The sequence below is a fragment of the Haliotis cracherodii genome, unplaced genomic scaffold (genome assembly GCF_022045235.1).
Source record: "Haliotis cracherodii isolate W230 unplaced genomic scaffold, xgHalCrac1.p SCAF_35, whole genome shotgun sequence".
NCBI classification, from domain to species: domain Eukaryota; kingdom Metazoa; phylum Mollusca; class Gastropoda; order Lepetellida; family Haliotidae; genus Haliotis; species Haliotis cracherodii.
This window is the reverse complement of record NW_027266292.1, coordinates 834,123-847,223: the sequence shown is the minus strand read 5'-3', so window position 1 is coordinate 847,223 and position 13,101 is coordinate 834,123.

Below are 13,101 nucleotides of genomic sequence, written 5' to 3'. Positions count from 1 at the left end.
CATTCACGAAGATATTTGTGAACACTTAAAGAAATGAATTATAAGCACAACTTTTAATTGAAAGTGTATTTCTATTTAAATGGCTGTTACGCCTGTTTGTAGCGATAGTAAACTCTCCACTGGCATCACTGCTGAAAACTGTTCTTTTTAATTAAGGTTTTAGCAATCTGCATTGGCGCCTTCGCTTTGCAATCACAGGTTGATAGAACAGACAGACATAGAAGCCTTGTCCTCCCAAACACCATATGCATGCGGTGTAATTTGCCAACGTTTTAAAGGGCTATTGACTCAGGCAATAAGTACATGTACCTGACAGTGTTGTGCTGAAGATGCTAACAAAGCAAATTTATGACTGGACCTAGATCGTTCAAACACATACCATTAATTATTTGTCTGCTCACTCAATTTTATATGCGTGGAGCAGGCATGTCCAAGTCGTATTTCGGTTAGGCGTGCCAGAAACCTATGATCGTGGGTTCGAATCTCATATTCCCTGGGGCGGTCGAGTAGCCTAGTGGTTAAAGCGTTCGCTCGTCACGCCGAAGACCCGGGTTCGATTCCCGACATGGGTACAATGTGTGAAGGCCATTTCTGGTGTCCCCCGCCGTGATATTGCTGGAATATTGCTAAAAGCGGGGTAAAACCATACTCACTCACTCACTCACTCACTCATATTCCCTCCAATTCTGTGTCTGGGTTTGTCAGAACTGCACATGCTCGTGGCACATATTGCAACGTCTATACCTATACTGAAAATGTGCAGCAGATTGTCGTCTGGTGGATGCAGCGTCTGCCATTGGAGCCGAAGGTCGGTGGTTCGATCCAAACCGTGTCATACCAAAATACGTTAAAAGATTATACTTGTTGTTACCCTGCCTGGCGCTCGGCGTTAACTGATAAACAAGAACTGGTCGGCTCAGAGTCAGAGATATACATCTCAAACTGCCGCATGCGATCTCATTGAGCTGGTGAGCTAGAACTGAAACACCGAACTTGTACAAACAGACACGCACACTTTATTTCACAAATGTTAAAGTGTGTTTTCAGATTTCATCGGTTCCAAATGAAACATCTGTGTACGGAATACTTAAAAAACCTACAGACATTTAAAACACAATGACGTCAAGGTACATGTATATCACATCGATAGGCGGGTGTAGGGTCTTAAACTTCAGTATTGCTTCCATATTGGTGACCTGTGTTCTCCCCGTTGGTGGAGATACTACTATGAATAAGGAATTACAATTGACGTTTAATCACCCTGTTTCTACAAGATCATGAGAATAGCTCAACACCGTCAATGTTACAACTTGTGAGAATATTAAAACTTGTATTGATCGTGAGATCCACAAGAGTCAACTGACGGATACCAAGTTTACTTCCCATGTTTTAACCACCAACTTATCGGAATTAACGCAACTGATCTTCATACGATACAGAGTTTCAGATAATACATCTGATGTTGAAAGTCCCAAGGCGTTCGTTATGTTACGAATCGAATGCATAGAATCGTGAACATTATCATTTTATTTCAATATGTATGAAGTAATGAGATTCAATCTTTATTCATCCGAAAATATAAATCCTATGGCTCACTTGAGTGACATTTAATGTTATGTTGGAACCAATTTCAGTCTGCCTTTTATGCACGTGTGGTTCACGTGATACAAAATAAATAGAAAATATGACATATCTCACACAATTCAGTACAACAAATCAACAAATAGCAATAGTTTTGTGACGTTTGTTCATCAGAAAACATGTTGATCTCAACTCGTGCACTCATGAAAGTATAGATGTTATCAGAAGGGTTAACCCTGACCAAAACCCTGACTCTTTTATATGATATTCTTTTTTCATCATGCCCCTTTAATTAACTGAACTTGTTGCTGTTACAACCTCATGTTTGACAAGACAAGAAAAGGTTACAACCTCATGTTTGACAAGACAAGAAAAGGTTAACCTCCTGGAAGTGTCAATGTGAAGTTAACACGCGAGGCTTCAAATGATTAAACGCTTGGTTGGTTGTCATAAGTAGTTAATCAAACACGGCGTGACCCATCGACCTTCAGACCAACGTAAAGCTTCACCCATACATAGGTGTTCCTGTTATGGATGGAATAAAGCTAAAACCTTTACTTTAACATGGGAGAATAAAAGCCACAAAAACGATTTCCATAACCATAAATAATATCATCTGAATCCTGATTTATCCTGAGCACGTGTTTATGAAGCACTATCAAATAGTCATGATACTCAGGTGTTCGCGAAAAGATGAGCGTGTCCCGCTCCACCGGTGACACCCTTCACAAACACATGCAAAGGCAAGGCAATTGTTTACCTAACATACACGGAAACATATGGTACAAGGCGAACTAGCATTGGATGCGTCAAATTTGAAATGTCCCAAACATGTCTACCATAAAACTTTTAGAGAGCTTTGATGAGTTATTGAAATTTGTAACCTTGATCAAACAAATTAAAATGTTGAAATTAAACAACAATGAAATGAAAATGAAAAATATTTTATATGTCTTTGAGGTGAAGGACTAAATGTAATATTTCCTTAATCATTTTGTGTGTTTCGATAAAAGCGACACACAAGCAAATTCTGGGCGGTCGGGTTGCCTGGTGGTTGCCGCTCGTCACGCCGAAGACTCGTGTTCGATTCCTGACATGGGTACAATGTGTGAAGCCCATTTCTGGTGTACCCCGCCGTGATATTACCCAAATATTGCTAAAAGCGGCGTAAAACCATGCTCACAGACATAAATATTCACTCACTCACTCACTCACTCACTCACTCACTCACTCACTCACTCACTCGCTCTACATCACAAGTCGTCTTTTTGAAAGTGACAACTCACCTCTCTCATCTTACATATCATCTTGACCGCCCTCGTGGTCTAATGGTAGAGCGTCCACCCGGAGAGCGGAAGGTCCGGGGTTCGATCCCCGACCGCGTCATACCAAAAGACGTTAAAAGATGGTACTTGTTGTTACCCTGTCTGGCGCTCGGCATTAAGGAGCTAAAACAAGGACTGGTCGGCTCGGAGTCAGTATACTGTGTCTGAGTGGGGTTGTCATGTTAAACTGCGGCATGGTATCTCAGTGAGCTAGCACTATAAATCGGCATCAGTCCGGACTAGTACAAGCAGCCACATACACACACATACACGTGCATGCACGTCGCTATATAAGTGCAATAATCTTGGACGCGACGTTAAACCCTATTCCACCACCACTACATATCATCTTACGTATTGTCGGAATCATACAAAGGACTGCTTTTACCAGAGATTTCTTGTGATTATTGAAATGGTTTTGTTGCATTATTGTTTTAACAGTAATGTATGTATTCACGGTTGTGCACCCCCACCCCCCACTCCCGGGCATAACGTCACTGATGACCTCTCAGAAGCTGACAAAAACGTTTCCCCTCGACAGTTGTTTCAGAGTGGCCTCAAATACCGTGAACAATGCAAAATCATTTGGGACCATAACTACACATTAATCATTGATGCTGCTGAAGTGTTTGCCAGAAGATGTACAAGACGAGAGAATGAAATAGTTAAGTGTCTCTCAAGTGGATCAAATCGATTCATAACATGATTATTGGAAGGCTTTAACAAACTCCACCAAACTTCCTTCGAGTACCAAAAACACTGATGTCACAAAACTCAGTTCTCTTTGGTTGTTGTTGTTTTTGGGTTTTTTTTGGCTGAATTGCATAAACACTGTCTTTGACCCAACTGATAACATGTAAACATCACCGATTCTGTGTATGCAACATTTATCATATAAGAACTGAGTGAGCGGGTGAGTGAGTATTGTTTTACGCCGCTTTTAGCAATATTCCAGCAATTTCACGGCGGGGGACTCGGAAATCGAACCCGGGTCTTCGGCGTGACGAGCGAACGCTTTAACCACTAGGCTACCCGACCGCCCATATGAGAACTGTCTAATACCAGGGATTTGTCATTGGTGGGATATGAAACATAAACAGCAAGTCCTTTGTATAAAAAGGATTATAGATGGCAGTTGTGGAATTTCTACATCTGCGAATACATTGATTCCAGCTTAATACTGGATTCGGGGCACGGGTTGCCCAGTTGTCTAAGGCGCCGCGATTCGCTGTGCAGATTTGCGTCCTTTGGGCACGCCAGAAAACTATGATTGTGGATTCGAATCCCGGCTCGCCCCGATTTTGTTTCTAGTTTTGACATCACCATACCCGTGCTCGTGGGTTTTCCCGAAGTGGTAAATGTTCGAGACCTGCATCTCTTGGGGCTTTCCTCCCACATTAAGCTGACACGCCACGATATAACTGGAATACTGTTTTAAGCGGCGTTAAACCCAACTCACTCACTCACATAAACAGGCCTTGTTAAGTCATTCAGGAAATGTGTGCTAGATCTTGTCAACATGTAGCGTGATTCTATTCTATGCTATTTCCTTTGACTTTACATACCTCCTTAATATAGCCACAGGTCCTTACTTTTTAATGATAGTTGTATAAGGGGTGTGCCACCGGTAGAGCAGGATATGCTTACCCTCTTCGCGGATACCCGGCAGCATCACTGATTTTCTGTGATCCATTCATAACATTTTCAGCACTATTCGCTATTTCCTGTGATACCCAAAGGAATCAGTTAATCGACATATAATCGAGACTGGTTGTTTTGTGTTGACGTTCTGATGCCTTAACTCTTTATAGCCCTCATATCAATTCTGCTCCAAACAAAATCATGTTTCGTGTCTACATAAATTCGTTGTGAAAAGCTACAACCTAATTAAACATAATACCACAAGCTCAAGTGATGTCGCTTTAATCCTGAGTTGGATTAAGGAGATTGTTTGCTGATTAAGAGTCGGTAGAAACATTCATCGTGGTCAAATACTAATATGTCGAGAGTAGCGGGGTCAGACTCTGACACTGACCAGTGGTCAACGCTTACCACTTGAGACTGATGCACGTACACTTATACCACGAGAATCCAGTTGCTTGGTTTCAATATTTGATGCCTAAACCTAGTTTGTTAACTAGAATTCAATTCGAGGTGAAAAGTAATTATGTCAAGACAACATTGGTTGAGATAGATAAAATCAAGCCTACTTTATTCAATAAATACATGACACTATTCAATTTCAGTACATGTATAGCATTAATATGCAGATATGCTCGTCTAAAATGACCCTTGTATATTAATACTTCCACACAGGATGTGCATTGATGATTGAATTATTTTAGCACTGTTGATTCATTAATCCTTTTGTTTGGTAACCTGGTCTTTCACTTTCGTGTTTTATCAGAAACAGACGTACATTTATGATAAAAAGTCAAACCATGACGATGATGTTAAGCAGTCCTGTTTCATTACACCAGGAAAAGATAAGGTGCAATTTTGGAAATTCACTTTAATTTGCACTTATTAACGCTTAAACAATTATGTTTCATTTTCAGGTTTCAGTATTGTTCTCGACTTAATCGCACTGTTGTTTCGAGTAAGTCGATTATATTTACTCTTTTAAAGATATGTTCACAAATGGTGCCATATAGGTATATTTAGATATGTTATCACAGAAAATATGTTTCAAAATACAATAAGCTTTCTTTAAGGATGAAAATCAAACACAGTAGAAGAACTTACTTGCTTGTTTTATTTTTATTCTCCATTGTTTGAGTGAGTTAGTGAGTGTGGTTTAACGCCGCTTTTAGCACTATTCCAGCAATATCACGGCGGGGGACACCAGAAATGGCCTTCACACATTGTACCCATGTCGGGAATCGAACCCGGGTCTTCCGCGTGACGAGCGAACGCTTTAACCACTAGGCTACCCGACCGCCCCCTCCATTGTTTGAACGATAGTAGGATCATTAAGCCACACTCGCATCCCCACCCGTTGTCCACACACGAAGATCTGAAACAAGGAGGGAAAACATTGAGGGAACCTGTAAAAAAATACCTGTCTAAGCAAACTCACGCAGTGCGACTTCGAAGCATGTGTTTGTGATGTCTGAATATGCCTGTAATTTTTCAAATCTAACCTGTAGGTCGAGCTTCATACGACAAGCTCGACCAAGGTTAGTTACAACATTCAAGGCCTCAGAAGAGCTTTCAAAATGTTTATGGTAGACCGGTGGAGGATATTTCCAGATTTGACGCATCAGTGACAAAAAATGTCTGATGCAATTCCATAGTTTGACTCGTACCATATGTTCCCTTTTTTTCAGGTTTCAGTAATTGACATGCCTTTGCGTGTGTTTGTGACGGATGCCACTGGTGGGGCGGGTTGTTCTCACCTCATTTCAGCACTATTTGATAGTGATTCATAAACACATGCTCATGATACAATCTTAATGGTACATTCGTCTTTAAGCATTAGATTTCTTATGATTCCTTAAGGTACGAACTTAAATGGAAGAGTATTACCCGATCACGTTTTGTGTCAGTCCAGTCAGAGTGTAAAGGACACCAAATTAAAATGCCAGACATTTCGTCAACGTTATCAGTTATTGGCTGCCATAAAGGTCCGTCACTATTCACCTACAATTCAATCTTTTGCTTCAACCCTACAGGAACAGAAAGTAATCATAGGTATTTTTCTATTAACACAGAGCATGATACTATTGCAATCCATATTATTTTGTATGTTAATCTCTCTGTGCGCACCTTCATGGTTAATGGGGCAGGCGTAATTACATGAAGAAATGAAATCAACAAAATATTCGTTTGGTTGACAATACGGTTGTTTAATAATGTCATTATGTGCCGAAATATTTCACAGTTTCAGGTGCGGCGGAGTAACATAGTGGTTTAGGTGTTTGCTTGTAACGCCGAAGGCCCGGGTTCGATTCCCAACATGGGTAGAATGTGTGAACCCATTTCTAGTGTCCCCGCCGTGATATTGCTGGAATATTGCTGAAAGCGGCGTAAAACCATACTCACTCACTCACTCCTACCTGACAATGTTTGCTGAGTATTATGATCTCCGTTATCTGTCTTCATGATAAACCACCCCCAGTCCTCTCTGCACAAGGACAAGCACAGAACCTGTGGATGGAATGTAATTTTGTAACTTGAAACTGCACAATATCAGCTCAGATCTGAGCAAATTCTGACCACTTGAGGATAAAGTATATACCCAATCACTCACTCACAAGATCTAAACAAGCTAAGATTTTTTTTAAAGATTTGCCAAAAGTGAATTCCCTCAAAGTCTCCCGGCATCGTTATTGTTTATATTCGTTGTGAACTGGTTGATGAAAATCGAGTGCTCACTGATTCATTGACCGGGGTAATAATAGGTAATAGTGTAGCGCTATGAGCATCCACTTGGCGAATGGAATTTGGCCCATAAATTATTATTTATCATTTTGAGATGAGGGGTAATGGATATACTTAGTACCGTTAGGAGATGAGTAAGTATGGTCTTGGGCCGCTTTTAGCAATATGCAAGCACTATCACGGCTGGGAACACCAGAAATGGGCTTCACACATTGTACCCATCTGGGGAATCGAACTCGGGTCTTCAGCGTGACGAGCGAATGGTTTTAACCACACGGTTATTCCACTGTTCCGATAGGTGATTAACACAAGAAGGGAATATATGCCTACCAGTCCGATGGTTGAATCACAAATATAGTGCATTAAATGTCATACGTTATGATAAATCAGACAGAACATCATGGATAACAAGCCCCTTTTTTACTCTGTCAATCATGTTGTTACAATATTATCCTTCTGTTGCTATTACTTAACCTACTTTCATTTTTGCTCTCTCTCATGCATTATTGTCTAATTGTTGTTACTGTTAATCCTCCACCTGCCTTATATAATTCTGTATCATGTTCATGAGTCAGTCTTGCTTGTCATACGTCAACTTCTAACCAATGCCTGTCAAACAATACGTTATGATATTCTGTCCATACTAGAATGGCAATATGCTTGCACACACAAAGACATACTCACACTTTCTTTTCATTCAAAATAATATCGAATTCAATAATAACCACACGATCGCTTTAAACTGTATTTAGTCCGCCGCTGTCTGAATGTTTTTGCAGATTTAAGATTGTTATTATGAAAAGTCGACGAAGGTAGGCCTGTAAGTGGCCGTCCATGTTGAATTCTTGGGAGCCCGGGAGTTTGGAAAGTAGGGAAAACAGAATTTGTTCTCAAGGTTTTGCACAAGAAATGAAATTAGTCGCTGGACATGCATGATGTAATGACCAAAGGGAATTGGTTATTTGATTATTATTTAACGATCATGTCAGATCATCGACCTGGCCACATTCCCGATTTTTGATTTTGTCAACCCGAGCCGAAATTCCGATTCATGTACATAGAGAAACGAATCAGAAAGAAGTGGAGCATAATTTTTCCCCATGGGGTTGCCTCAGTCTGCGCAAAATGTCGTATCCCCAATTTTCCCAAAAATGTTATCTATATGTATAAGTAGGTCCAGCATTTCACATAGTGTTTTCTCGCATTAAAAGATGAATAAGACGAGGGGCTGACATGTTTGAAATCAGTAAAATAATATCCGTTATTGCCACCACCATATTGGACAGAAAGTTCGTCCCCAGGCACAGCAGTCTGCTTTCTTTTAGATTATTAAAGGGGGAAAAAAGGGGCCTTGTCATATCCCGTTCTTTTGAAGGCCTGCAATTTTCCAATTTCTCGATAGGGATTCTCCACACAGCATGATTCATTATTTCATGTTGGGGATGTTGTATTAATCAACAATTCTGTTGTGCTATTTTCCATAACTTTCACTCTACTGCACTTTAGATGAAAGTGGCGTTTAACTACAGAGTCCATTATACGATGCATATTATATCATGAGTATGTGTTTATGAATCACTATCAAATGGTGATGATACCAGGTGTCTGCGAAAAAGTGTGCTTATGAATCCCTGTCAAATAGTGATGATGAATTATTGTTTATAACGACGTTTCAGACTACATGACCATTCGGTGAATACGTTTGAATTGTGTGGATGGTCCGAATAGTGTAGATATATGATTTCGGATGCTGACATGTACCTCGAACAAGGGATCTGTTGTTTCGTGTTTGCAAGCATGTAGTTGTATACAGTAGACATGAATGTAAGTCGTGAATGCTTTTCTTTTGGTCCAGAGTGAGTGAGTGAGTGAATGAGTATGGTTTTACGCCGCTTTTAGCAATATTCCAGCAATATCACGGCGGGGGACACCAGCAATTGGCTTCACATATTGTACCCATGTCGGGAATCGAACCCGAGTCTTCGGCATGACGAGCGAACGCTTTAACCACTAGGCTACCCGCTTTTGATCCAGAATTATAGATACTGAGAAAGTACTTTCCCATATATAAATTATTTTTTATCTTTCCTCATTAATGTTCGGATATGTGTAGGAATATAATTGTAGATCCGGATAGAATAGATCTTCAGCAACCCATGCTTGCCGTAAAAGGCGACTGCTTGTCGTAAGAGGCGACAAACGGGAGCGGGTGGTCAGTATGGCTGACTTGGTTGATGCATGTCATCGTATCCCAATTGTGGGGATCGATGCTCATGATATCAATCACTGGATTATCTGGTTCAGATTCGATTATTTCTAGACCGCCATCATATAGCTTGAATATTGCTGAGTGCGGCGTTAAACAACTAACCAACAAATCAACCAAATCATTGGTTTGAATTCCATTCATGGTGCTTCATCTGTCAGCACTGCACAATGTACCCATACTCATAGGTTTTACAAATGTTGTAAACGACTCGCACCTATGTAGTTTTAGGTTTTCGTTCTCTCAGGGGCCGCAGTTCGGTATGCAGAGTTGTCTACCTTTGACTAAGCAGGATCTGCTATTCCTGGATTCGAATTCCATCTTCTCTTACGTTATGATTTCTGACTGTCGATTATATACAGCCCGCTGGAATATTGCTAAGTGCGGTGCTAAACCACAAACAAATCATATTGGACTGTCAACACCATATCCGTGGATTGTCGTGACCAGACTGGATTATTGTGTTGCGGTGCTAAACAACAAACTACACCATATTCGTTCTTGTGTGTTACGTACAAGTGGTAAATACCTATGACCCGTGTCCCTTTAGGAATTTGCCACAATATCATCTGACGTCATGCGACTTAATGAAAGCGACGATTCTAACTTTATCCTTACTAAAAGCGACGAAACCCTTTTCATGGTCATACAAAGTCCATTGTACAATTCCGGCTATTTATATATAGTTCAAATATTACGTCATAACCATTAGTGATTTCTGCTTGAAGAAGACTGCTGCCATATTTTATGTCTTGTCACTGCCACTTGCCACTGGTTTTGGAATAAAAGTGACAAAAATCCTTCCAGGATCATTAGAAATCAAGTCCAATTGTACAATATCTAGTATATCATGAACATGTGTTGATGAATCACTTTCAAGTAGTGATGAAACCAGGTGTTCGTGAAAAGATGAGAAAGTCCTACCCCACTGGTGGCATCCGTCACAAACACTGTTACATGCTGTTCAAAGCAGCGTGAAACGCAACTGATTGCTTCAATGTTTCACATTTCCGAATAGCCACCAATTCATTGATTAACGTCGACTGAGGTTTATTACAGGGGTCTATAACTGATTTCGCATTTGCCTAAATACATAGTACGCGCATGGTGAGATATTGCAGTTTTCGTGTTTAAAACACACGTTTATCCATGATTCAACTTTCCTAATGCAGCCTCCTCAATCACATCCACTCACACACCAATTCACTGTTATTCTGCCAACCTCACAGACCCCATAAACAGAAAATATATCTATTTTTTGGCAATGCCTGTCAAATTGGATAAGAGTTATGTTATGGTTTTATGTTGTTGTTCTAGGAATCATATATCGAAGATATTGTTACAGTAATGTGACGACCTTTTCAATTAATGTTAAACACAATGTGCATTGTGTCAGACTCTGTGTCCTACCTTATTTTATTCAAAGTCGTATCAAATAATACATTCACTTTCATCTTGCCAACAACCGCCGTCATCATCATCACCATCATCATCATTATCACCATCATCTGCTGCAGCAGCAGCATCTTCAGCATTAACAAGCAACACATACCATGCACGCATACATGAACACACACAACTGAGAGAGACTTGGGGCTACATTCTACTCCGGGGTGCCGCTAAGGTAATCGCAACTCCTAAACTTTAACATAGGCTTGCGTTCATCGTAACGAAACCTTGTGATCAAATAATGTTTTTCAGATGGTTACAAATCAGTGTCGTGCAATCATGTCAGTAGCCCTTGCGAATGTGTCAAATTGAGTCTGAAATTAAATCATACTCTCCCCTACAGATTAGATTTTTTCACGAGGGACATATTAGTTTTCCATATCCATGACAACTTGATGTCTTGATCGGTCATTTGGAGCCGCGATTGCTCCCAAAAAACAGCTACTCAATCAGTGTGATGGGCGATTTGCCAAAAACAACACTAATTTTGCTGATTGTTTTTTCAATTTATTTTGCAAACTTTGGGAAATATGATTATGTGTTTTTTAAAATGTGAAATGTATCATTATACTGTTTGTATAGATTTGATATTCAGCTGAGTTCACTCCGTACATAATTAATCTTTTGTCACGAACAATCACAAAAAATCTGCGAATTTTATACCAGTGCTTCATGGGTCACTCGTGACATGAAAAATTTGGAGGAAGGTTTTCAAAAACAAATACATCGACACTGTAGGCTGGAGAAATGTATACAATGTACTAATGTGGTCGATTGATAATATTAATCCCCGTGGGTATTATGATTTGGGAATTACGCGCGACAGTGTACACCGATGAAGTGGTATGTTGCTCATTCCACTCCTCTGCATGATCAGACGGAATATTACGACAGACCCCTCTCCATAATCATAAATAGAAGCTGCAAAACCCTTCCTGTCCCACCGGTGGAACCTGTCCTAAACACATGCAAAGGCAAGTCAATTGTTCACGTGAAATACATGGGGACAAATGGTAGAAGTCAAAACATGGAATTGTTTCGGACATCATTTTTTGTCAATGGTGCGTCAATTTTGAAAATGTCCTCTACATGCCTACCATAAAACATTTTGAAAACTTCACTAACGCCTTGAATATTATAACCTTGCTGAAACAACTTTGCAATATTCGTTCTTTGAAATCTTCGTCGAAAGATCATGCTCGATTGTACCTCAAAAGTTGTGAGATATCGGTTCCAAAGGCTGGAGCTGCTGGGATATTGCTCGAAATAAGGAGAAAATTTATTACTGGAAAGTTGAAGTCATCCCTCTTGTCATTTAGTCTTGTGGTGAGTGTTTTGTCACTCTGAATCGTTAGGCATAAATCTAAATATGAAACAGATGAGGCGGTCTCACCGGTCTCCTTCCTAGTTCAGATGGGTAAATCAGTGGAATGGGAATTGGCTATTTAATCGTTATGGATATACCTGAATTCACTTGTTTGGACTTGCCAACCCGAGCTGAAATCCCGATTAAGATGCATAAAGAAACAGATCAGGAAGAAGCGGAGCACACATTGTGTCTGTTGGGATGCCAGCTTCTTGCCTTTATGTATTAGCCCCAAATCATTGGCCCTTTTTACATCATTGTTATCCATGAGGAGGAGAGTTCATTGTCCGATTTCAACTATAGCATAAGGAGCGATTGAGTGAGTTAGGTTTAACGCTGCTTTTAACACTATTCCAGTTCTATCACGGCGTGTCAGCTTAATGTGGGAGGAAAGTCCGAAGTGATGCAGGTCTCAAACGTTTATCACTTCCGTGAAACCCACGAGCACGGGTATGGTGCTGACAAACCTAGAAACTTAATCGGGGCGAACCGGGATTCGAACCCACAATCATAGGTTTCTGGTGTGTCCAAGGAACGCAACTCTGGAGAGCGAAATGGGGCGCCTTAGACGACTGGGCCACCCGTGCCCCCAAATCATAAGGATGTGAAAGGCTTGTCACTAAGACATATAACCCAAACAGATGCAGAGGAAATACATAGAAGAATGTCAACTTATATAAAGCTTCAGTGTGTATGTATATATATAATTAAGCTTCAGCAGACTTGACACA